The sequence below is a fragment of the Heterocephalus glaber genome, unplaced genomic scaffold (genome assembly GCF_053883595.1).
Source record: "Heterocephalus glaber isolate CG9 unplaced genomic scaffold, H.glaber_assembly_v1.0 deba00001472, whole genome shotgun sequence".
Lineage (NCBI taxonomy): Eukaryota > Metazoa > Chordata > Mammalia > Rodentia > Bathyergidae > Heterocephalus > Heterocephalus glaber.
In genome coordinates, this window is record NW_028258315.1 from 77,186,752 (window position 1) to 77,212,590 (window position 25,839).

At 37.1% G+C, this 25,839-nt stretch overlaps 1 protein-coding gene and 1 pseudogene across 1 annotated transcript in view; both read right to left on the reverse strand.

The window, feature by feature from the left end:
* The window catches only part of Rarb (retinoic acid receptor beta), a 784,358-nt gene that overhangs the window by 706,228 nt on the left and 52,291 nt on the right, over positions 1 to 25,839 (reverse strand). The window lies entirely within an intron of this gene.
* On the reverse strand, positions 946 to 24,227 carry LOC110344493 (protein kinase C iota type-like; annotated as a pseudogene).

Genomic DNA, 25,839 nt, shown 5'->3' on the forward strand with positions numbered 1-25,839 from the left:
TTTTTATTAAATGTATTTCTTTAAATATATATCACTGGATTTGTGTCCTGATCCATTGTGTTAATCTATGTCTTTTGATTGGGAAAATGAGAACTTTTACATTAAGAATCATTACTGAAAACAATCAACTAATAATATATTTTTTTCTTTTTTTGAGACAGGGTCTTGCTAGGCAGTTCAAGCCTAGCTAACTCACTATGTAGTCTAGGCTGGCCTTGAACTCACGGCAATCCTCCTTTATCAGTCTCCTGAGTACTGAGATTACAGGCATGCACCAAGATGCCTGGCATAATTCTTTTGTTAAGGGTATATACATAGGTATTTTTAAGATAATAAAGAAAAACAATGAATAAAACTTTTTGGATACTTATTACCTCTAATAGGGACACAAGGGAATGTGATCAGCAGGGAGCACAAGGTATTTTTTTTTTGATGAGTATTATATGTTTTATTTAAAGGTTTTTAACATTTAAAAAGAAGGTACACAAATACATATTACATTATGATGACCAAGGCAGTACTTTCTACATTATGAATATCAAAACAAAACAAGTTTATAAAGTTAATGTACTGGCATTGAACAAGCATGGTACTTGATATTTAATCCAGGCTGCATATACATAAAATGATCTGACCACAGGCTTATGCAAAATAAATTATTTTAGAACACTAAGACACCAACCATTCTGACTGTCCACTGCCTTATGCTTCTGGTGGGTATTTTTAGAGAACTCATACATAATATAAAAAGAACTGGCATAACACTTAAAGACTGCAAAAAATAGTATGTAATTAAAAACATATTTGTAATGTAATTCTGCATAAAATATATACAGTAAATCTTGTTTAAAAAAATTTAAAAACAAAAGACCACCCTGAATAGAAAAATCCTTATCATTTGTATATTATTGATAGAAAATTGCAAGATGATAAGATTTTGTCGGGGTGAGAATGGGAAGATATCTAATGAAGTCATTTATTTAAAATCTGTTCCAAAATATTCATAAGGTTGTAACTGGCTGCTTATATCATCTTAAAATATTTTACCATGAATACAGCTTCTATTGTTTCTCAGAACTAGGTCCAAAGACCCCAAAAAGTTCTAATGTGGGCCCAGTAATAAAACATTATAAATAACTCCCTATGTGATTATGTGACATTCTGAAATGCCCTATAGGATAGAGCAACACTTAAAAGAAAGACCATAAATATAAATGTATTTTTAACATGCCAGAATTCTCTACAAATTTATGACATGAATACTGCTTTTTGTTTTAAAGCAAGTTCTAGGTATTAAGAAAAACATATTATCCTCTAAAATAAATGCATGAATGTACATAAACATTTTTTTTGAGGTTTCCATTACTTTCAAACTTAGTTATCTAAAGAAAAGACAAGATCTGACCATAAGCTTTGGAAAAGTTATATGTCTAATGAAATGGAGCATTCAATAGAGAAAAAAAATAATTTATTAAATGCCTACATATTTTAAATCATTACAAATTTAAAACTAGATAACTTTCCTAAAATTAAATTATATTAAGATTGTTCTATTGTAACATATTTAGATGATCTCTCTTTTTCAAGTCCTTTGCATAAAAATAGAGCTAAGATAAACAGAAGAATGCTATATCTGATAACTATTTAAATAAATATCTAGCCACTAATTTTAATTTTTAAAAGTCTGAGGAACTTTGCCCCTAAAATGAATTCTACTATCATTTCCATACATTAGCCTATTAAACAAAAAACTTAATTAAGGAGATAAAACTGTAACATATGTGCTTTCTGTAGATTTATTAAAAATTATTTTTTGGATTCCCCTGAAGAATACATAAACTGGGGCCTAAAAGTACAGGTAATGTGGTGTGGAGAGAAACAAGCACAGTTAAGATGTTCTACTTAAAACACAAATTATCTCCCTGCATAATAAATAACAAGGAAAAATATTATCCATTATGTCTCCACTTAATAAATGGAACAATGTGTTTACAAGTTTGGTTAACAAGCAAGTCCCTCCTTGTTATTTATGCCAAATAACAAAAAAAAACTCTAGCAAAAAATCCTCACTATCTTCTATTACAGGTTACAAGAATCATGCACAATATCTAAATATAACTTTTAAAAAGAAATTAAAATTAGCTTCTAGACAATTATGAAATGGTTAAGTCTATCCAGACTTGTGACAAGTTTTTCCAAGCACTAAATGGCAACAAAAGCAGAATGCATAGTTGAAATATGAGGACCCCTTCTTCATTCAGACCCATTCTTCTTCGTACACAGATAGACGATTGATATACTCAAAACCTGCAACTTCATATCCATCAATTTTCGTTAAAATGTTATTATTTTCTGGGGTGAGCTGGACAGGTTCATTTGTAAATTGAGGATCAAAGTTGTCCAAACCAAATTCGCCAGAAATATTTGGTTTAAAGGGGGGCACTACTTGCTTTTGCTCCATCAGGTGCCAGTTAACATTTTGAAAGAATGGATGCTCCTGAACATCAGCAAAGCCCCTGTTAGGATGACCACACAGTTGTTCTTTTGGGTCCCTGTTGAGAAAACTCTCCAGGACACTTGCAGCTTTTAGAGACAGGCAACGAGGTATGAGAAGGTCTCTTTCTAAAATTACGTACAAGAGATTATTGTGTGAGTTTTGGTCAGAGTTCTCAGAGCTCTCATCAAGATGGAATGGAGACTCTCCGATCATCATCTCATACATCAGTACTCCAAGAGCCCACCAGTCCACAGCAAAACTATAATCTTCCCCTCTTACAACTTCTGGAGCCAGGTAATTAGGAGTGCCACAGTAAGTGCTGGTCGTATCTTCTGGCTGTAAGCCTTCCTTACACACGCAGTAATCAGTGACTTTAATGTGCCCTTCTGAGTCGAGTAATAAATTGTCCAATTTCAAATTTCTATACAGTATCCTTTGCTGGTGAAGATAGTTGAATGCTAAACTGATTTCTGCAGAGTAAAACCTAACATGTTCTTCAAGATGTATTCTTCATTGCTGCATATGAAACATCAGATCCCCACCATTTACGTAGTCTAGAACAAAGAACACTCTGCTTTCTGTCTGGAAGCAAGAATGCAGTCCAACAATAAAAGGACAATTGGACACATCGAATCAGTCCGCTGCAGACAGGCAGGTCTGTGCATGCCCTACCAAGGTCGCAAGTCCCGTGGAACACGCCAAATCAGCCCGCGCCCGGGCAACAATGCACTGGACACCCCCCCTCCCCCCGCGCCTCTGTACAGCCACCGGGTTCCACATTACAAAGACGCAGAGGACAACGGACCACCAGACCACTGTACTGAGTCCCGCCACTCCCAGCCCAGAGGTAGGGGCTTCTGAGCTGCCATCCCACTGCTCCTGGTCCAGAGGAAGGGGCTTCCCGGCTACCATCCCTCCCACTGCTCCTAGCCCAGAGGAAAGGGCTTTTGGGCCACCATCCCTACCGCTGCTCCCAGCCCCTGTCCCACCTCACCCAGCTCAGAGGAGATAATCCTCACAGGTGCCAACAGACCCCCCCAGTCAAAATGAGAAAACACATAAATAAGTCTCAAAACCAGACTTCCAGATCACCTACAGCAACCCCAAAGGGAAATGAGATGGAACACTCTGATACTCAACCACCTGGACCCACGGAACTGGCAATAAAAGGGGATCTGGAAAAAATGAAATCAGAAATAATTTCTCAGATAACAGGAGAAACTGTGCCCCTAGTGCAAAACATGATTAATAAATCTAGAGAGGAGCTCAAGAACATGATGAAATCCCAACATAGGAAACAAATGGAATCCATAAAACAGATGCAAATAGATTTCCAGGAGATGAAAAACTCCACTGAAAGTCTACACAGCAGAATGAGCCCATGTGAGGACAGAATTTCAGATATAGAAGATAAGACTGCAATTAGTGACCAGGGAAAGAAAAATTGCTTCAAAATTATAAGGGAACATGAGAAATCAATCCAGCAGCTGCTAGAGGATGCAAAGAAGAATAACATAAGACTGATTGGAGTCAATGAAGAAAGAGGAGAGAGTGCAGATGACATAAAAAAAACTCTTCACAGAAATAATGGCAGAAAACTTCCCAAGCAGGGGGAAAGAGCTTGGCATACACGTAAGTGAGGCATATAGGACTCCAAATAGCCTTGATCAAAAAAAATCTACACATAGGCATATAATTGTTAAGATTCCAGAAACTCAACAGAAGAACAAAGTTCTACAAGCAGTTAGAGAAAAGAAACAAATCACATACAAAGGAAAGCCCATCAGAATCACACCAGACTTCTCAACACAAACCATCAAGGCAAGAAGAGCTTGGAGTGACATATTCCAAGCCCTAAAAGAAAACAGCCTCCAACCCAGATTGATGTACCCTGCAAAATTATCTTTCAAAATTGATGGAGAAATAAGATACTTTCATGACAAAGCACCTTAGGAACTTCGTGAATACCAAACCAGCACTCCAAAGAATTTTACACAATATCCTAGGAACAGACATTGAGGATCACAACCCCAGGAAGCAAAGCAGAATGAACCCATCTGGAACAACAAGAAATTAAATGTAAAGGGGGAGAACCCAACAAAAAGAAAAAGTCATGGCAATGACAAGTCAATGTGTTTCAGTTATAACCATCAATGTTAATGGTCTCAATTCACCAATCAAAAGAAATAGACTGGCAGAATGGGTCAAGAAGCAAAATCCAACAATATGCTGCATACAAGAAACACATTTCATTCAAAAGGAAACTCATAGACTGAAAGTTAAAGGGTGGAAAACAATACTGCATGCGACAGGAACCCGAAAAAAAAAGCAGGAGTAGCTATCCTCTTTGCAGATCAAGTAGATTTCAAACCAACACTGATTAAGAGAGATGAAGAAGGACATTACATCCTTGTAAAGGGAACAATCCAAGAGGAAGAGATGACAATCATAAATATCTATGCACCAAACACTAGTGCACCCAACTATATAAAACAAATACTAATGGACATGAAAAGTCATATATGCACTAATACAATTGTAGTGGGGGACCTCAACACCCCACTGTCACAAATACATAGACCAACTAGACAAAAAATGAGCAATGAAATACTAGAACTCAATCGAACTCTTGAACAAATGAACTTAACAGGTGTTTACAGAGTCTTCCACCCACAAAATCAGAATACACATTCTTCTCAGCTGTACATGGGTTATTCTCAAAAATAGACCACATACACACAGAACATGTTTAAGTAAGTGCAAAGGAATTGAAGTTATCCCCTGTATATTATCAGACCATAGTGCAATGAAATTGGAGATCCATAGCAAAAGAAACTTGAAAAATTACATAAACACGTAGAAATTGAACAACACACTTCTGAATAACCAATGGGTCACAGAGGAAATTAAAAAAGAAATCAGACAGTTCCTTCAATTAAATGACAATGACAATACAACATATCGGAATGTATGGGACACAATGAAAACAGTCTTACGAGGGAAATTCATAGCAGTGAATACACATATTAGGAAAGCAGAACAAGCCCATTTAAACAACCTGATGCTGAACCTCAAGCTATTAGAAAAAGAAGAGCATCATAGGTTATATGCATTGTAAATATGGTCTGTTTAAGGACTACTTTTCATTTTAATGATGTCATTTAAAGTTCTAAATTTTGATGGAATCTCATTTATCATTTTTTTCTTTTATACATCATGTTTTTGTATTCTAGGTAGTTCTTGCCTACCCTGAATTCATAAATATTTTCCCTTATAATTTCTTCTTAAAGTTTTATACTTTTAGGCTTTCTTATTTAGGTTCATAGATCCCTTCAAGTTATTTTCATGTATGGAAATAAAGGGTTGAGGTTAATTTTTTATATACGGATACCAGGTGTTCTGGTACCGTTTGCTGAAGACACTATCTCTTCCTCGGCTCTTGAATCGAGTTTATATTCTGTAAAATTCTAATGCTAAATAATCTTTCAAAACTCAGTGGACCATATATGTGTGGTTCTATTTCTAGATTCTCTGTTTTATTCAAATGATCTATATGTCTTTCCTTACACTAACACTGCCTTGATTACTGTAGCTTTAGAAGAAGTCTTAAAATTGGGTGCTAAACATCTTCCAACACTGTTTTTGTTTTTGTTTTTGGCTTTTCTGGGTCCTTTGTACTCCTACATAACTTTTAAATTTCGATATCCAGTTGTTCATCTATAGCAAGTATACACAAACCTGAATTTTTATATATACCTTGTGTTTTCTAATCCTGCTAAATTCAAGTTCAAGTTCTAGGGGCTCCTAGAGATTTCTTACTATTTTCTCTGTAGATGATCATTTCATCTACATATAAAGATTTTGCTTCTGCCATGCCAATCCTATCCTAGTTGTGTCATTTTATTGCCAGACTATTTTGGCTTAGACCTATGTTTCAAAGTCTAATGGACAGATGAAGAGTAGGCATATATGCCCTTGTTCCCCACTTTTAGGGAGAAAGCATTGTATCGTCTCCATTCATAGAAGGAGTTTTTGTTGGAAGTATGGAGTATATGTCTTTGATCTGTTGAGAAGGTTCTACTTCTAGCCTCCTGATAGCTTTTACCATGAACAGCTGTAGAATTTAGTCCAATACTTTCTCCAACTAGTGACAGGATCATATGGCTTTTTCCTTTCCTCTGTTAAAATGATTACTTTTGGGGGTAGATCTTCCAATGCTGAACCAACACTGCCATCCCTATAATAAAACCACTTTCTACATACTGCCAGATCTGACTTCTAAAAGTTTGTTTTGTTAAACAAATTTCTATCTATGTTCATACTTTTTTCTTCTATTATCTTTATCCAGTTTTAGGATTAGCACAATGTTGAGTTCCTAAACTGAGGGGAGAAGTGTTCCTTCTTTTTTCTGCTTTAATTGTTTGATATAATTTATCAGTTAAAACGTCTATGAGCCTGCTGTTGTCATATAGGTAGGTTTTCAAGCTAGGAATATACTTAAAATCTTTAATAGGTGCTATTCAAATTTTATACTTCCTCCAGAGTTAGTTTCATTAATTTGTCTTCTAAGTTACTTCTTAGAAGTTGTCAAATTTATTTCAAAAAAGATTTTTGTAATATGCTTTCTATATCCTTTTAAATTCTGTAAAATCTGTGCTTATGTCTCCTAGATCTTAATATTGTAAATTTAAAAATGTATAACTGATATTGTGTAACAGGAAGAAAAGGTCTAAAAGAGCAGGGGAATTGTGAGGGGCAGGGGAAGGGAAAAAAGGAAAAGGAAAAAATATGAGAAGAGGAAAAAAATGGAAACAAGGTCTTTGCAAATAGGGAAGGGTGGAGGGGATGAAGGGAGGGCAAGGGAACGGGAAAAAAATAAGAACCAAGACACTCATGTAATGGTACAAGATCCCAATGATGAATGTAACTGTATTTTATAACTAAAATGTATCAATAAATTTAATGGGGAAAAAATAAAAAATAAATAAATAAATAAATAAATAAAAGAAAAAGAAGAGCAGGACAACCCCAAAGCTCATACAAGGGAGGAAATTATAAAGATCAGAGGTGAAATCAATGCAATGGAGACTAAGAGAATGATACAAAAAATCAATGAAGCCAAGAGTTGGTTCTTCAAAAGAATCAACAAAATTGACAAACCCTTAGGCAACCTTATCAGAAAAAGGAAAGAAAAGGCCCAAATCTAGGCAATTAGGAATGAAAAAGGTGAAATTACAACAGACCCAGCAGAAATCCAGAGGATCATCAATACCTACTTCCAGAACCTATACGCCAATAAGATGGACAACACAGAAGAAATGGACAGATTCCTAGATACATGTGAATTACCAAAGCTGAATGAAGAAGACCTAAAAATTCTGAACAACCCAGTATCAACCAATGAAATTGAAAATGTAATTAAAAACTTATCAACTAAGAAAAGCCCAGGCCCTGATGGCTTCACTGCTGAATTCTACAAGACATTTAGAGAGGAACTGCTGCCATTACTGTTTAAACTCTTCAATGAAATTGAAAGGGAAGCAATACTCCCAAATTCATTTCTGGAAACAAGCATCACCTTGATCCCCAAAGCAGAGAAAGACCCAACCGAAAAGGAGAACTATAGGCCAATCTCATTAATGAACATAGATGCAAAAATCCTTAATAAGATAATGGCAAACAGAATGCAGAAGATCATCAAGAAGATCATACATCCTGATCAAGTGGGATTCATCCCGGGGATGAAGACATGGTTCAACATAAGCAAATCAACCAATGTAATACACTATACCAATACAGCCAAGGACAAAAACCATATGACTATCTCCATAGATGCAGAAAAAGCATTTGACAAAAATCCAACATGCATTTATGATAAAAACCCTACAAAAACTTGGAATAGATGGTCTCTACCTCAAATTGATAAAAGCCATCTATGAAAAACCAACAGTCAATATCATACTAAATGGTCAAAAACTGAGATCCTTCACACTCAAATCAGAAACAAGACAAGGATGTCCACTATCACCACTCTTGTTCAATATAGTTCTGGAAACATTAGCCACGGCAATTAGACAAAAGAAAGAAATAAAAGGAATAAGGACAGGAAATGAAGAAGTCAAATTGTCATTATTTGCAGATGACATGATACTCTATATAGAAGACCCCAAGAACTCCACCAAAAGTCTTCTAGACTTAATAACCAAATTCAGTCAAGTAGCTGGTGACAAGGTCAACACACAAAAATCAATACCTTTCCTCTACACGAATGACAGACTCACTAAGAGAGAAATAAGGCAAATAATTACTCTCACAATAGCATCCAAAAAACTGAAATACCTAGGAATCAACCTAACGAAAGAAATCAAAGACCTCTTCTCTGAAAACTATAGCACTCTGAAAAGAGAGATCGAAGATGATATCAGAAAATGGACAGACATCCCCTGCTCCTGGGTAGGAAGGATTAATACAGTGAAAATGGCCATACTTCCAAAACTTCTATATAGATTCAATGCAATTCCAAATGAGATCCCAGCAGCATACTTCATGGACCTCGAGAAAACAATCCAAAAATTCATTTGGAACAAGAAGAAACCCAGAATGGCAAAAGCAATTCTAGGTAACAGAGACATGGCAGGGGGTATCACAATCCCCAACCTGCAACTATACTACAAAGCTACTGTGATAAAAACAGCACAGTAGCGGCAAAGAAACAGACCTGAGGACCAGTGGAACAGATTAGAAGAAGCAGAAACAACACCAGACACACTCAGCCATCTCATCTTCGATAAAGGAGCCATACACCCTCACTGGAGGAAAGATAGCCTCTTTAATAAATGGTGCTGGAAAAAACTGGGTTTCAACTTGCCAAAGATTAAAACTAGACCTATATCTCTCACTATGCACTAAACTAAAATCAAAATGGATTAAAGATCTAAATATTAAAATAGAAACTCTGAACCAGTTGGAACAGAGGTTAGGTAGAACCCTTGAAGACATCCGTGTAGGAAAAGATTTTATGAACAAAACCTCAGTTGCCCGTGAACTAGCATGAACAATCAACAAGTGGGATCTCTTCTTATTAAAAGGCTTCTGCACAGCAAGAGAAACCACCAGCAGTGTGAAGAGACAACCCACAATGTGGGAAAAAATCTTCATCTGCTCTTCCTCAGACAAAGGTCTACTATTTCAAATCTATAAAGAACTTAAAAAGATCAGACCTCTCAAATTTAAAGACCCAATCCAAAAATGGGCATCTGAAATGAACAGACATTTCTCAGACAAAGAAGTAGAAATAGCAAATAAATACATGAAAAAATGTTCAACATCACTGGTCATTCAAGAGATGCAAATGAAAACAACGCTGAGATTCTAGCTCACTCCAGAAAGAATGGCTGCTATCATGAAATTAACAAATAACAAATGCTGGCGGGGCTGTGGGGAAAGAGGAACCCTGCTCCACTGCTGGTGGGTGTAGACTGGTGCAACCACTGTGGAAATCAGTACGGAGATACCTCAAAAACTAGGACTGGGAGTCCCATTTGACCTCGCTATTCCACTGCTGGGGATCTTCTTCAAAGAATTAAAAGAATCACACCACAGTGATATATGTGTGCCCATGTTCATAGCAGCAGCTTGAGATAGCTAAAACTTGGAAACAGCCCAAATGCCCATCAACTGGAGACTGGATAAAGGAAATGTGGGTTTTTTAATAAAATGGAGTACTACTCAGCCATAAAAAATGAGAAATTAGAGACATTTATAGCTAAGTGCATGCACACTGAGGCGATACTCTTAAGTGAAATAAATAGGACACACATATATAAATACCGAATAGTTTCTCTAATGTGAGAAACTGAAAGTGTAAATAAGGACTAAAAGGTATAATAGGTAATGTGAAATAGGAAGAAAAGGGGCAAAGGGGAAGGAAGTGGGAGGGCTAGAGAAAAGGTAAGAAGGGAATGGGATTAATATGAGAAAATGGAAAAATAGGAACAAAATCTTCGTGAATAGGGAGGAATGGAGGGGTTGAAGGGAGGGCTGGGCAAGGGTGAAAAATAAGAACCAAGAGAGATTATGTAGAGATGCAAATTTCCAATGATGAATGTCATTATATTGTATACCTAAAATGTACCAATGATTAGAATGAATAATCGATGATGCAAAATAGGAAGAAAAGGTCCAAGGGGATAGGGGTAGTGGGAGGGGCAGGGGAAAGGAAAGAAGGGAAAGGAAAAATGCTGAGAAATGGAAAAAATGGAAATAAAGTCTTTGTAATAGAGAAGGGTGGAGGGGGTGAAGGGAGGGCTAGGAATGGGGAAAGAATAAGAATAAAGATGCATTATGTAAAGGTACAATTCCCAATGAGAAATGTAATTATGTTGTGTACCTAAAATGTACCAATAAAAGAATTTAATAAAAAAAAAAGGACAATTGGATGTCTGCTCCAAAACGTGCTTCTCTGTCTGTACCCAATCAATGTTGACACGCTCTTTTTTCAAGGCTTTCACTGCATACATAGGATGATTTTTTCAGTTGGACTAACAATACTTTCCCATAACTTCCTCTGCCAATCACACTGAGCAAATCAAAGTCCTCAAGACCTAAACTAGGTGAAGCCTTGCCACTTTCCCTGTTGTTCCCTGCCTCATTCTTTTCATCAATTTGTTCTAAAGCCTCATGAGGTGAAAGGTTATGTGGGATCGCTGTGTGTGCAGGGTCTGAAGCCATGGATGATGGATCAACTGGCACCATGGGCTCTGATGGTAAAGAATGCTGCCCACATTCAACTGTGACAAGTTTGTGGCACTTCTTGCGAACTGAGAGTTTACAGTTGGTGCACTTATATACCTGGCGGCCAAGTCCCCCTACACGGTCTGTGCAGACAGCACAGCAAGCTCACCTGCTGAAGCGTTTGGCCTGAAAAGCACGGCCATTCGCACAATACAGCTTTCTCCAGCAGCCTTTAGCTCTGTGGTGGATGGATTTCTCTTCTCCTGGACAAGGCACTTTAGGATGTTCTGGCATACAAGGTGATGAATGAATTAAGAGCTCAGAATCCTTCTGTAGCTCAGAAAGCCTAATGGCTTGTTCTAACTCCAGCTGAGGTGACACAGTATATGAGTCTCGTTCCTCACCTACCCACCTCACCTACCCAATCTGTGGTGAAAAGCTGTTTACTGTCCAAACACCACACATCTTGATCTTTATCACACAGGCCCTCAACAGGGATGGAATTCTCAAAAGACCTTGTCATGATGTCTCTGCCCAAAATCAGGGCCAATCGGGTAGAGGTGTGGGTGGTAGAGGTGCCCGGGAAGAAGGGACCATAGACAGGTTGGCTGCCCAGGGAAACAGGCAGGAAGGGCTTGGAGAACAAAAGTGGCCTGACTGCCTGCAGGGACCACACTGACTGGAATTCTGCAAGGCTCTCTGTGAAGATGTGTCCAGTAGTGGCAGCCAGGCCTGGGTGGATGTACACCAGGATTCTCAATGTCTCTCGGGGGCCAGTGGCTGTGACTTCGGTATCCCCCCTGGACTTTGACTCTCTAGGATTTTTGTGCCTGGCTCTGGGGAGACCTGCCCAGAGCTACTGGGTGTTTCTGGGCCTGGTAATACTTGCCCTGGACTCTTCCCAGTTTCTGTACCATTGGTATTTGGGCTTAGGGAGCCTTCACTGGGGTACCTTGATTTTGGTAGGTCACTGTGGTCACTCCCGGGGAGACCATCCCTGGGGTGTCTGTGACAGTCGTGTGGCTGCTGCAGTGTGGCCTGCAGTGTCTGGATGGAGTCAGCCATCTTCTTAATCTTTCACAGATACTTTCTCTGCCTGGGGTCCTGAGGCTGCGGCCTCTCGAAGTGGAGAAGCAGCTCAGCATGTTCGCTGTTGACTGTCTCCGACCAAGTGAGCTCGGGAGATGGCAGTTACTAGATTGTGATGTCCGTTAGCAAGGGTTCCAAGTTCTGTTTGGAGATGTTGCCAAAGAAGTGAGGTCACGTCTTGGGCTTCTGCAAACAAAGTTCCCCCTGTGATATAAAAACCCTATGGCCCATCTTTTTCTTCATACTAAATAAATCAATGGCTATTTATTTTTATCTAAGTATCTATGCATCTTTTTATCTAATCTATCATCTATCTAACTACTGTATTAGTTTTGCAGTACTGAGTCTTGAACCCTGCATCTTCACATTGAACTATATCCTCTGACACTTTTTCAGATACCACAAAATGTCTTACTAGGTCACTACATTGATCAGGTTGGACTACACCTTGTGATCTTCTTCCTCAGCTGCCCAGAATGCTGAGATTACACTCAAGCACCATCTTGCCTGATTAAGTGTGTGATTTAGAAATAGCAAAAGAAAAACTAGGAAAGCTTTCTATGATATTACGCATTGGTGACATTTTGACTTTTTTGGGGCGGGGGGTACCCAGGATCGAACTTGGGACCTTGCTCTTGTGAGGCAGGCGCAGGAACCACTGAGCTAAATCCCCAGACCTAAACATTTTCACTTTTAAAGCAACATGTGTGCAATGATACTTTGCATGTGGCAAGCACAGTGCAAAAAGGTCTTTTCCATACATAGGAGCCATTTTCTCTGAAGTTGCAGTGCTGGGTATTTATACTTAGAGAGCTGTGAATTTTTAAAATACTTTTCTTTCTGGATTGATTATATCATCATTTTCAGTTAAATAAGGAGTACTGAACCATTCCAGAAATTTCCACAATAATCTCTAAAAGGTAGAAATGTTGGCTTCAAATTGTAACCTCTGGGGTGGTGGTGCGTCCATAATAGGTTGCAGCTTTGACGTACACATAAATGATTATTCATTTTTAGCTAATGAATTTAAAGCCAAAGCACAGTACTCAGTAATGTATCATAGAGTAAGGCAGGATAGTATGTGGTGACCATAAGACAGTCTTTGTAGACTCTACAAACCATCGCCACAATGATGATGATGATGTACAGTACTTTGAATCTCTCTTTGTGGCCACTTGTAATCACCTTCTGTCCTCCCATCCCAAGCAGACCATGTACTTTGTGTACCAGGTAGACAGTTTGTACTTTCTAGATGCAGGAAAGCTGTGACTATTCAGCATGTAGTTTTTTTGTTTTTTGCAGATTATTCCATCAGCATAACCCTGCTGGCTTTTATGTGTGCTGTTTCTTGTCAGTGGTTGAGCCATCACATGCCATTGGTTGGATGAACTATGAATTGTTCACGTGTCCATCTGCAGTTAGCAATTTGTATTGCTTCCAGTTTTGACTCCCCTGTACTGGGCTTCAACTGGGACCTGATAAGAGTGGTCCCCACCTCTGCCTTTGACCCTGTGGATGTGCTGTGCTATCCCTATGAGGGGCATCTCCTTACCCACCCCTTTATGGGAAAGCCACAGTGTGGGGGGAGGGACGTCGAGGAGAACCTTGGTGCCTGCCTGAGAGCTGCTGACCACCTGCTTGCCTCCGTGCCTTCCTGCCTCACCTACTGAGGCCAAGCAGCAGGAACCACGGGAGTCCTCCCACCACCTGCGGCCAAAGCCAAAGGCTTTCCTCCACCTCAAGTTATTTTAAAGGTTACACATCATGATCCATTTCTTAAACTGGCTAGGAGGTTCATGATATTTACATGACATTTTGCTTTACAATTCACATAATATATGTATTATATAATTATATATTATATTATTGTATATATTATATTATATATATATATACCCACCACATATTTCATTTTTAAAAGTCAAAAGAGAGAAAATAAGTTTATAATGAACCTTCAAAATTGCACCATGAAAAAATGCATTGTTTTAATCTTTGTGCTTTTATGAAATTTTATCCTAAGGAATCATTGAAAAACGGCTCAGGCAACTAATAATTTAACATAGTCAAAATTAACTAAGTGTAATTAAGGATTAAAATGATTAAAACAAATAACTGATAATCTGAAACAGGAAGAAAAGGTTCAAAGGCAGGGAGGGGAAGGGGAGAGATCAGGTTACAGGCTGGAATCTGGAAAGAATCCATATATAGATTGTGTTTAAAACTATAGGAAGAGATGTAGATAAAGACTAGGCTGGAGCTCATCAGTGGCTTGGGAAAGAAGAGTCACTGAGATCAAAGGAGAGAAAGGTGTGTTTCCAGAAGAAGCACATACAACTATGTACAGTACACAGTACTCGACAGTGTGAAAAATGACAGTTACTGTTTTATGTACTTATCATAACATGCTGTGCTTTTCATCCTTTTGAGCATAATCCTACTTATATAAAAGAGTTTACTGTAAAACAATGTGCTGCTATGTCAGTGGTAGCCTCACGTATCTCGTGTTTAACTGCGTATTTGGATAATATCAAGGGGCCATCACAGATGATTGACGTATACCTTCTCAGTTTGCACTTAGAAGTTGGTACTCTTTGTGGTACTTTGCAATACACATGGATGAAACTGCCTAATAACATATTTCTCAGATTATATTTCCATCACGTGTCACATGACTGTATTGAAATTTAAATTTAAAAAATTTGTTCTATGTGGAGTCTACTAGCCAATTAGATTTTTTTTTCCAGCCCACTATTTGTTCAATATTAGTTTTGAAAATCTTTCTAAAACAAATTACATCCTTTGATGTCTTGTTAATGCTTGAGATTATTTTTTAAATTACATGGAAAAATGTTTAAGTACTTTTCAGTTTTGCTTTGGTTGAGTTCTATTATATATGAATATTATTATAGCTTTTTCCCTTGCACTGCTTTTCTTTGAATAATTTTAATTTTTGTATATGTTTGTGTTTAGTGAATGATAATAAAGTTATACATTTTTATAAAAAATTAACTAAGTGGAAGCAGTGCTCATTCCTTCTTCTCTAATCTTCCTTTTTCATTTGGTGGTAAGGTAGCCGTAGAGAATAGAAAGGATGTAGCAGAGATGGTGAGCGTCCCACCACCTAGGTCTACAATGGCGGTCTCCATGTAAACAAGGAGAAAGCTAACCTGAACATATTCACATTAATCTCAACTCTATTATATTTTTAGAAAGTAAATTATAATTTTAAATGTCTTTACAGCATTTTAATATCACAGGCTACACATAGCAACTGAGAAAAATGAGTATGAAAATGTTTGATAAGGTTTCTCTTGTCTTCTTTGAATTATTTATTGTAAACATAAAATTCTGCTTCTTTTTTCACTAGTGACCATTTGCCTCCTCAATAAGCAAAACTGTTTTAGAATGTTCTATTTTTCTTACTGAAAAGGAAACAACATGTTCCCCTATTACTCTATTCCTCTACTTCCTCCTCTGTTATTTAAATATCTCCAAGGAGAAAAAAATAACTGTATAGCGAGTATGATGAAAGAAAGAAGAAGAGAAATTTCATAGATTTCTGAAAATATTTGCCAAGACTGATGAGTTGGTTACCTGATTAAATCCTATGAAAATGTTTAGCTTCAAAAGCCAACCATGTAAGTCCAGTATGAACCTAAATGAAAGTACAGGTCCCCATAAATGTTTCCCACAGTGTTCTCATAGGAAGAGAGCACAATCTAATCAATTCAGTTTTCCCTGCTCTTGGGGTCACAGCCTGAGCCTCCACTGGTCAGGAACTTCCTGCCTCTGCCCCACTTACTCTGTGCAGAATCATCTTCAGTACCAGTCTTTTTCCCCCTTTTAACTTTGTTCATAACAGCTCTTTTAGCTGTAATTCCTTCCTCAGTATCTAGCCCAGAAACCTTAGTGCTTCATACCCATGGCTGTGGTAACTTGGTGCTGGCCCTATACTCCTGTCACACGTGTTCTTATAATTTCCATCACAGTTAACCAAACATCCAAACTTTTACATCTTTTGCTTTTACTGTTTACCTTTACCAGCTGCTGCTCAAGCCTGATATGCCTTCAAGTATTAACTCCTAATAGCAACTAACGGTGAGATATTCAATAAATAAATTACTCTCTTTAAGCTTCATTACTTATAAATGAAAAAAATAACACATAACATATAGATGCACTGCAGGGACTGAGATTATATTTGCAAAAGACTTAATTACTATAGTTTCTGGCACATAAGAAATTATCTTAATTATCACATATGATTATTAGTAGTTTCCTTCTCTAAGCAAATGGGACCCCCATGCAGATTTCCTGGCTGTTTTCCCTACTCTTCCTACTTCCCTGTAAACTTCTTTATGGGATTTTGTACTTTGACCCATCCTTTATGTGACACCATTCTCCAATATTCTATCTGATGACTTATTATGAGCTGGTGTTCCTATAAAAGTATGCTTCCCTTTAAATTATAAACAAACACTAGGAGAAACAAGTTAATAATTGCCACAGATGGCAATATATTGATGTGTTTTTCATTACCCCTTCCAGTTGTGTTCTCTCTAACAGGATTTATATTTCCTCATAGAGACTTCCCTTCTCAGTAATCTTATCTTCACAGAAAAAAACAATGACTGCATTATGTGTAATTTTCTGCTCTTTAAAAAAGAATTGGAAAAAAAAAACTGTGTGTGTGCTGTAAAGCTTTGGTTTTCTCAAACTCTTGTTCTTATATCAAATCTTTTAGATGTGAAAGAAATGGCAATTTCTATTTTAAGGTTTCAAATCCCAGCAATAGGTACCTTTCAAAAATAAAACCTATTCCGTTTTCTTCTAAGTAGGAAGCAGTTAGAATCTGTCAATCAAAGAACAAAACTTGCACAAGGGAAAAGCATTGTAGAGCACAAAGCCACTCTTTGATCTAAGTCAAATGAAAAGATGGATGTCTTAGGCAGGGCCTTTTCTTAATGTGCTCTGTTCCCTGCCCTGGCTACAAGGAAGCACAGGCTGAAAGAGAATCTGTAGAGGAAGCTCCTGACCCACTGAGAAGTGACTCCATGCATGGCAGACCCCATCATGACCTCAGCGTATCCCTGTACATCCACATCCACCAGAATAAGAGCCACAGGTCACCAGTGCCCTCCCCTCTGCTGCTATGAGGTACACTTCTGTTGGTCCCTTTCTGTCTGCTCACTCCCAGCCAGTCTGCTTGAGATCTCTCCACCAGTTCACAGCTTGTTTTGCAGTGCTTACTTCGTCTGTGTTTAGGAAAGAACGGGTGGATTAGTGGTCTTGCCTCTCAAATTCCAATACTAGTGCTCCTTGCAATGCTTTCAGCTCCCACTCCATCACTTTACTTCCCAAACAAATCTCTTTCTCTCCCTCTCTCTCTCTTCCTCCTTCTCTCCCTCTCTCTCTTTCTGTCGTCTCTCACATTACCCTTAGACCAGACCCTGAGCCAAAATGTCCAACACAACTTCTGAAATGTAAATGACTCTTATTCCATCTTTTGTGGACACAGTTCCATGATAAACATCTTTTTCTCAAATTAAAAAAGAAGAATGGTGAAACAGCATTTAAGTAAAGCAAAACCTTTTTGGCATTTCTTGCTTTTAACATTAATAATAAATCTAGTGGTAAATCTTTCTTTTGAAACACAACCCCACCCTACTCCAAACATGTTTGTGTACACACATGCATATATGTACAAAAATGCATTTTAAAAACTTGAAAATATCATAATTTTGTTTCTGAGTCCATAGGTATACATTACAGATTTTATTTAAAATTACAATAGACAAAAGGAAAGAAAATATGATCTGACATTGTAAAGAGAAAAGCCAAAATATAAGTTAGTCCAAAGAATCTGGAGAAAAATACAAAAGATAAGTTCTTAAAAGGAGCAAAGTGCCAGGGCATGGGCCTGAGCCAAGAGGCTTTTTGATGGTTTTCTCTTGGAGCAAAGGCCCAACCCTTCTGCCGCTACTGCCTGGCCTCTCACAGCAGAGAACAACCTGCCAGGAGTGGACATGAATGGTTAAAGCACAGTAATTCGAAGGAGATTGCAGGCAGCATTTCCCTGGAGTTGCTGACCCAGAACACTGGCAACAGAAAACAAGAAGCAATGCTTGCAGGTAGGGCTTCCATGTGATGGGGCAAATTCACTCAGCAATTCTAAAAGTTGTCCTGTATCAATTAAAAGCATAGAAATTCATATGTAATGATTCATACATGAATTACTAAGATCATCCAGTTATTGGCAATGTGCATTGGTCCTCTGGACCTCCTGTGACTGTAGCATCTTCTTGAAAGTTTGTAGTGACAAATAAGACCTGAGCCAGCTAAAGGATAGAGTCTGTGCACTTCTACTTTCAAACAATCCTAGCTGAGATCTGGCTTCCCGAAGCTGACTCTGAGATAAAGATTTCACTGTCCATGTGCTTTTTCATGATGTACTGTTAGGAGAGATCAGTACACTGGTGAAGAACCACAGCAGGGAAAGGAAAGAACCAACCAATGGCGTGATATCTAGACCAACCTATGGAGAATGCCTGCAGGTAGATCCCACAGGAGTGTGTGCAGTGTAAGATGCCTTAGTCTGCCTGATCTGAGGAAAGCCAGTTAGACTTGCATACTCTCACAACTGCTAATCCCAGTTAAGGATTTCCCAGAAGTGTCTTAAACTTCCAGAGACTGCTGGCTCCCTACTCGGGTTGGCAAAGTGGCTCCAATAACTCAACAGCCCTGTGAAGAAGAATCACAGGTGAAGGTATGGATAACAAAAGCATATCACAGCCAGGAAGGGCACACAGATAGAGCAACAGGGATTGAGAGAACCTGGGACGATAACTCACAATGCCTCCTACCTCTGTCCCTCTAAGTAGCCATGGCATAGCAACTGGGAATTTCAGGCTTGGTGATCAGTCTTAAGTGCATAAGAACTAGAGAAAAATATAAGCTAATCCTAACTTGCAGGACTTATTTCATCTTGGTCCGTGTCCAACAAATTATTTTTAAACTTTTCAATAAGTTTAATCCTATGTTCATTCACAATATCATTCAAATTTCTGGCCATGTCCCAGGAAAAGAAGATACAGTGCAAACTTACGACCTAGAGTACAAATGCCCTTTACATTGACTACTGGGACATAGTGATAATTACTCATTTTTAAAAACACATGGCCATATATATACCTATTACCACATAATCAATAAAAGAATGAAATTAAACTGCTCATTTGCTACTATAGGTAAAACCAATAGTTCACTAAATGAACTACTTTGCAATTTTTCAAAATGAGAATTAAATAGGTCAAAATAGTTATGGAACTTTTCAACCAAGACTTAAAAACATACATTTGCCCTAACAGAACTTAAATAGGGGAAAGGAATGCAGAAAGCATGCTCATCATTGCTACGTACACTAGGGAGCTACTGAGTTACATTACATAGCCAAGTAGTCAGACCCCCTCCCAGTATTTTTCCCAGGGACAAGAACATAGCACATACATTAATTTGGTCTTTTGTTGTTCCAGGCTCTATAAACATCTGTAGTGGTCAATCATTGCAAATACTCTTAGCATGGAGATTATCACTTTTATTCATCATGTATAAAATGGAAAACAGCACATCAACAATCTAAATATACTGCCTCTAGAAATTGAAATGTGCTAATCTTCAGTTTTCAGTTTCTTCAATTTTATTTCTACCCCAGACTCTCTGCTTAATGTGATCCAGGAAAGGGCAGCAGTTTGCTTATGCTAGAGAAATACACTGTTCTCAACTGAACCATATTTCATGCAAGTGATTTTTGAGTACCAGCAACAATGTAAAGCCCTCTTAGTGAAACAAACCAAAACTGTCTCCAGACATAAACTTTCTAGACTAGTGATGGTGCACCTTTTAGAGCTTTCAATAATAACAGACAGCTGCAGCATATGTGCCATAGGTTTTTCCCCACTGCTCTAGATCAAGAAAGACAAAGCAGATATGAAAGTTTTATGAGTGGTCTTTCCTAAATATCAATATATGTAACACTTCAGTCTCCAATCCTTCATTCTTAGATGGTTTTCTATAATTATAAATTGAGTCTCATAAAATATTAACCTTTATGTAAAAGAATTTTTATTTTTTTAGGTCTTAGAAAGTAGCAATCTTATACCTTTGTCTGAAACATAATGAACATTTAGCTTCAAAACATCAAAAGAATGCTCCTTATCACCCTTAAATTGAAAGAAAAATAGGATATATATTTGATAACATGAAAGAAAGTTATCAAAAATATCTCTAAATTTTAGTTTTAGAAGGTGCAAAAAATAAAGAGGTGCATTTGAGTTGGAAGCATTTACTGCAAAACAGTTCAGTCATTTTACAATAAAATTAAATCCAAAATAAAGATAGGATGAGAATGTCACAAAGCAAAGTATTCAGTCCACAGGGCTGGGGAGCCTTGCAAGGGTGAGAACGCACTATTCTCCAGCAATTCCTCATCATGACACACTTTTTTCATATGTCAAATAGCCCTTCTCATTTCTGAGGTGATACTATGAGGAAATAGAGGGTTAGTGTACAACACGATCAGGTGATTCTGCAAATAGTTTTAATTTCCCTTCATCTGGGTCATTGCCAAACCAAGATCCCTCTTTGCACTTCTCTTTGTAGATAAAGAGATATGGTCAAGGTTAATGATGAAGACAAAAGGAAGGGACAGCCTTATGACATGCTCTGTCTGCTCCCCTCACTTTTATACCTGAAAACAACCAACTTAGCCTAAGAATACATCCCTCTGCTAGTGTATTCTGTGGAGCTGTAAGTTCTTCTTTCATAATAGACTAGACTAGTTTTCCTAGTATTTTTCTGAGTTTCCCTTCGTCCCAGAAATCTTATACTAGATTGTGTAACAGCAAATAATTAGCATATATATATATTTGAAAAAATGCTGACAATTGATTTAAAAGCATTGTATTTAAGTAGAATTTGCTATACAAGTGAAACCATGTTTCAGTTTAAGTCTTAATCAACTACAGTAGACCCTCAAACTATGACCAGCGACATATGAACAACTTGGGTTAATTAGGTTAATGGCAGATTCATCTCTCTCTTGTTATCTATAGCATATACCCAGGTAAACATCCAGCTGTATTGACTTATAACCAACTTGAGTTATAACCAGCCCTCGGGAACCAATTGAGTTCATAAGTCAAGGGTCCACTGTAGTTGTAATTTATAACCTACTTAATCAGAAGCTTCATTTTCTTCCCAGATGGGAACATTTCAGAGATTACTTTCCAGTAGCACTATCATGTGATTACTTGAAGTGGTACTATCATGCTACTGCTTGATAAGAAGTCCTACAATTTACACTGAATTGATATTTATTAAATGGAGCAAAGTTCCTGCAACTGTATTCAACTTACAAGATCTAGAAATTGTTATCAAAAAAAGAACCAAAGGACAAATAAGACATTTTCCTTTCCTTGAACAAAATTTGTAAACAGAATGCACATAGAATAACAAATACTATACAAGTAAGATGGTATGGCAGTTCCAAAGGGGAATGAAGACAGAACACCAAGGATGACTACTGACTGGAGTAAAGAAGGAAGACTTTATTGGAAAAAGTTTTAAATCCCAGACTTGGGGGGTGCATAGGACCATAGAAGATGACAGGAGGAGTGAGAGGCACATCAGACAAGGCAACTGTGTGTGAAAATGGGTGAAATGGAAAAGTCAGAGTTATCAAGGCCTTTTCAGCAAAAGAGGTTTTGTGAGTTGTCTAGTGGACTGAACAGGAACAGGTAAAAAGTCTAAAATAGTTGTTTTAAGATTAGTTCTCCACAGACCTTGTTTTTGAATGGGAGGAAAATGACCTCAAAGATAGTCTTTAGAAGGCTGATCTAACATTCATGTGGAGAGATGGTTGGAAAGGGAAGGAGGGAGAAGATGCAAAGATCTGGTACCCATAACAAGACCCAGATAGCATTTAATGAGGGATGGAAAACATAAGATGAACTGGAAGGATGATTGGGATTGGAATTAGGAAAAAATAAATGGATAATGTAAGAAAATTTACTACTTTATAGACTCGTTTTTGACAAAAAATTTCTAGTAATTTTCTAAGAAGCTTAATCATTTATGATAGAAGATAACAACAGTCTTAGAGAAAGCAGTCTTGCAAATAAATACTGATTTTATTCATCCTTTTCAAACTTAATACCTGTAAAAGTATATTTAATATATATCAATAGGTAAAGTTATACATATGCAACTCATTTCCTGATTATGTTAAAAAAGTTCTAGATCTCAAATACTGTTCCAAAAAGATAAGGATAGACAATGATAGAGACCTAGTTTTTAGCCCAAGAGGCTGAAATAATGATTTTTCAAATTCAGAAGCATTTTGAAGCTTAGGCATTAAGAAAGAAATTTAGGAGAAAGATATGGCAAGCACTACATAATGTATTCCCAGTCAGAACATCTGTATGTGAATGAACAATATTACTCTACTAAATGTCATAATTGGATTTAATGACAGTGAAGCAATATCATTACTCAAACTGATCAAAGTAGGATCTGTGCCCAACAAACAGGAATCTAAAGTCTCAATAATTCCTGTTGATTTGGATCTAGAAAGAAAAGAACCTCCAGATATCAACCATAAATTCATAACTGAAGGAGTTATTTTTGTTTTAAGCACATATGACTATGTAAATACTATGACTTATGTAAAGTAAATAAATGGGGACCTGAAAAGAGAATGATAATTTGTATTACAAAATATCAAGTGTTGCCATAGTTTCTTAACATCCTGGGCAAATATACACCTATTCAATTTCAAAACTACATCTTATTTACTCAATTTCAATTTCTTTAATGGTTCCAGAGAAGTTCATCATGTTCAATAATGATCAGAAAAATTTTAAATAAGGACCACCTACTACATGTTTGACCTAAACAGAAAAAAAGGTGTCCTTAAGTCTACCTGCCATTTATTAAAGCTGCTTCCAATATTATTTTATAAAAATGATAGAAGAGAACCCCACTAAAGTAGTAGTTTCTAAAAGAACTTCAAATCACCTTTTAAAAAATGTGAATCATATAAACTTGTCTACATGGGCTAAATGAAATGTAAATGCTGTTTCCTGTGGCAGACTAGCTTTATTAGTTACAGAGAAACATCTACACTTCCACTCACAGCAGACAGGGATCAAGGAATTTATCATTTGGTTGGAAAATTGTTATGAGAATGTAGACAGAGGGCTCCACAAAGATCCACTGAAGGGCAACTCATAGTGCTTAGAAAATATCAAATGCTAAATCCGGTATTATTGAATGCAGTCATATGTGGCATCAAGAACTGAAAATATTAAACATGAAGACTTTTGCATGACACACCTTTTTAAAACCCATTTTTTTCTAAGTTGCCTTAGCATTTTCTCCAAGGATTACATAGGAGATAATTTCTCAAGGTAAACTAGAATAGTTATTATTTATTAAGAATCTGTCCTAGGCTTTTACTATCTGTAATGCTAATCCACAAATGACAAAGTTTGGTGTCATTCTTCTTGCTGTATAGATGAGGAAAATGATACTCAGAGAGATTACTTATTTAAAATCACAGAGTCTGAAGGATAAATAAAGCTGGTGAGGGAGTACTTTAGTTGAAAGAAAGAATAATAATCTGAGGATTTAAAAATTTCTAAAAAAACACACATACAGTTTAATAAATATACATGACTTTTTACATTTTTTAAATTTCCAAATAGGACCTTCTAACATGATTTTGACTTTTTCTCCAAGAAGCTATAATCAAGTGCATCAACTAACACCAATTAGTTAAAACCAGTTGATATAAATCATAATATGCTAATTTTAAAAGGGAAAATCACTAAATCCAATATGCCTTATTTTTATTTTAATATAACATTTTAAAATATTAAGTTTTCAAAAGTTAAATTATTTTTACTCATAATGTATTCTCTGAAAGGATAACAATTGTTTCTTTCATTGCTGTTTAAAAATAAAGATAAAAACATGATGATTAAATAAAATTTTCTAGCCCATTATAGACTATTAGTCTGGAGATGTAGGTATAGACTAACACTGAATTTCTATGCTATATACTGCTAATTGATCAAGGTTTTAAATTCGAAGCTATTAAATTCTTCAAAAACTTGAGTTTCTAAAGTAGTTGGAAGAAAGTCAAAAAACAAAGGATTGTTTGAGGAAATCACAATGAATTCAAATGGAATCTGAAGTATCAAAAGATGAGGAATAAACAAATTTCTGCCCCTTCTCACTTGATTTGTCACTTGGAAAAAACAACAGAAACAAGAACCAGAATAAGAACCCGTATGTGGGATGATAATAGGAAACATTCATAACACTGTACCATCAATGTGAAAGGAAGGGAGAAAGATGAGGCTTGGGGATACCTTAGTGAGTCTGGGGTCACTGTAACAGATGCCCAGTGTATGAGGGTATCGCTCAGCGGTACCTGTACCAACTCCCCACAAGTAGGATGTACTACAAACATAGACTAATGAACATTGTTTAAAAAAATTTTTTTAAATCTCTGAGATAATCATCTTACAAAGAGAAAAGATTTCTTTTTGACTCATAGATTTGGAGGCTCCAGCCTTCAATTGGTAGGTCTTGTTGCTTTTGGCTCAATGCAGAGACAGTACCTCACTCCGGGTGTGTGTTAAAGCCAATCAGCTCACCACATGACATGAAGGGAAAGAGAGAGGAAGAGGATGGGGCTTGGAGTCTCACACTCTCTTCTGAGGGCCCTTGTAGCCTAAAGACCTTCATCTAGGCCCCATCTCTTAAACATTCCACCTCACTGCAACAGCACCACTGTGCAGGGACCAAATCTTTAGCACCTGAACCTTTAAGGGGTCACTCAAGATCCAAACTACAGGAAGTGGTAAATGGCAGTAAGAAGAGACACCACCAATCTGATTTATCCCTCAGAATCACAATGAGTGTCAGGAATTGAGGACATCAAGTAGTGTAGTGATGACATTTAAAGGTATAAAAGTGGTGACTGCTTTCAGTCTTTATAAGGAATAGGTTAGTCTCCTAGGTCTCACTTTTTTTTTGAATTCATGTGAATTCTTGAGCCATTCCCAAGGAAAGGACAAATTATAGCCTTTGGAGATGTTCAAGACTTAAAAGATAGCAAACATAAGCGTCATTTATGGCAGGGTACTCAAATGGAGGGTTAGAGAAGTTCAGTAAAATCATTAGTAGAGTTTCCCATCCCCTTTCTTCCTCCTAACATCAAGAACTGAGCTGTTTAATATAGTAGCAACTTAGAAGTGGCTGCTGAACAATTATGTAATAGCCAGTAGAGAAAAGATTAAATGATGCTTCTCAATAACATCTGAAAGCATCAGGATAAGATTTACTTTTTTTGGTACTGGGGATCGAACTCAGGACCTTGCTCTTGTGAGGCAGGTGCAGGGTTACTGAGCTAAATCCCCCGCCCAAGATTTACTTTTAAGGTTAGTTTTATGATG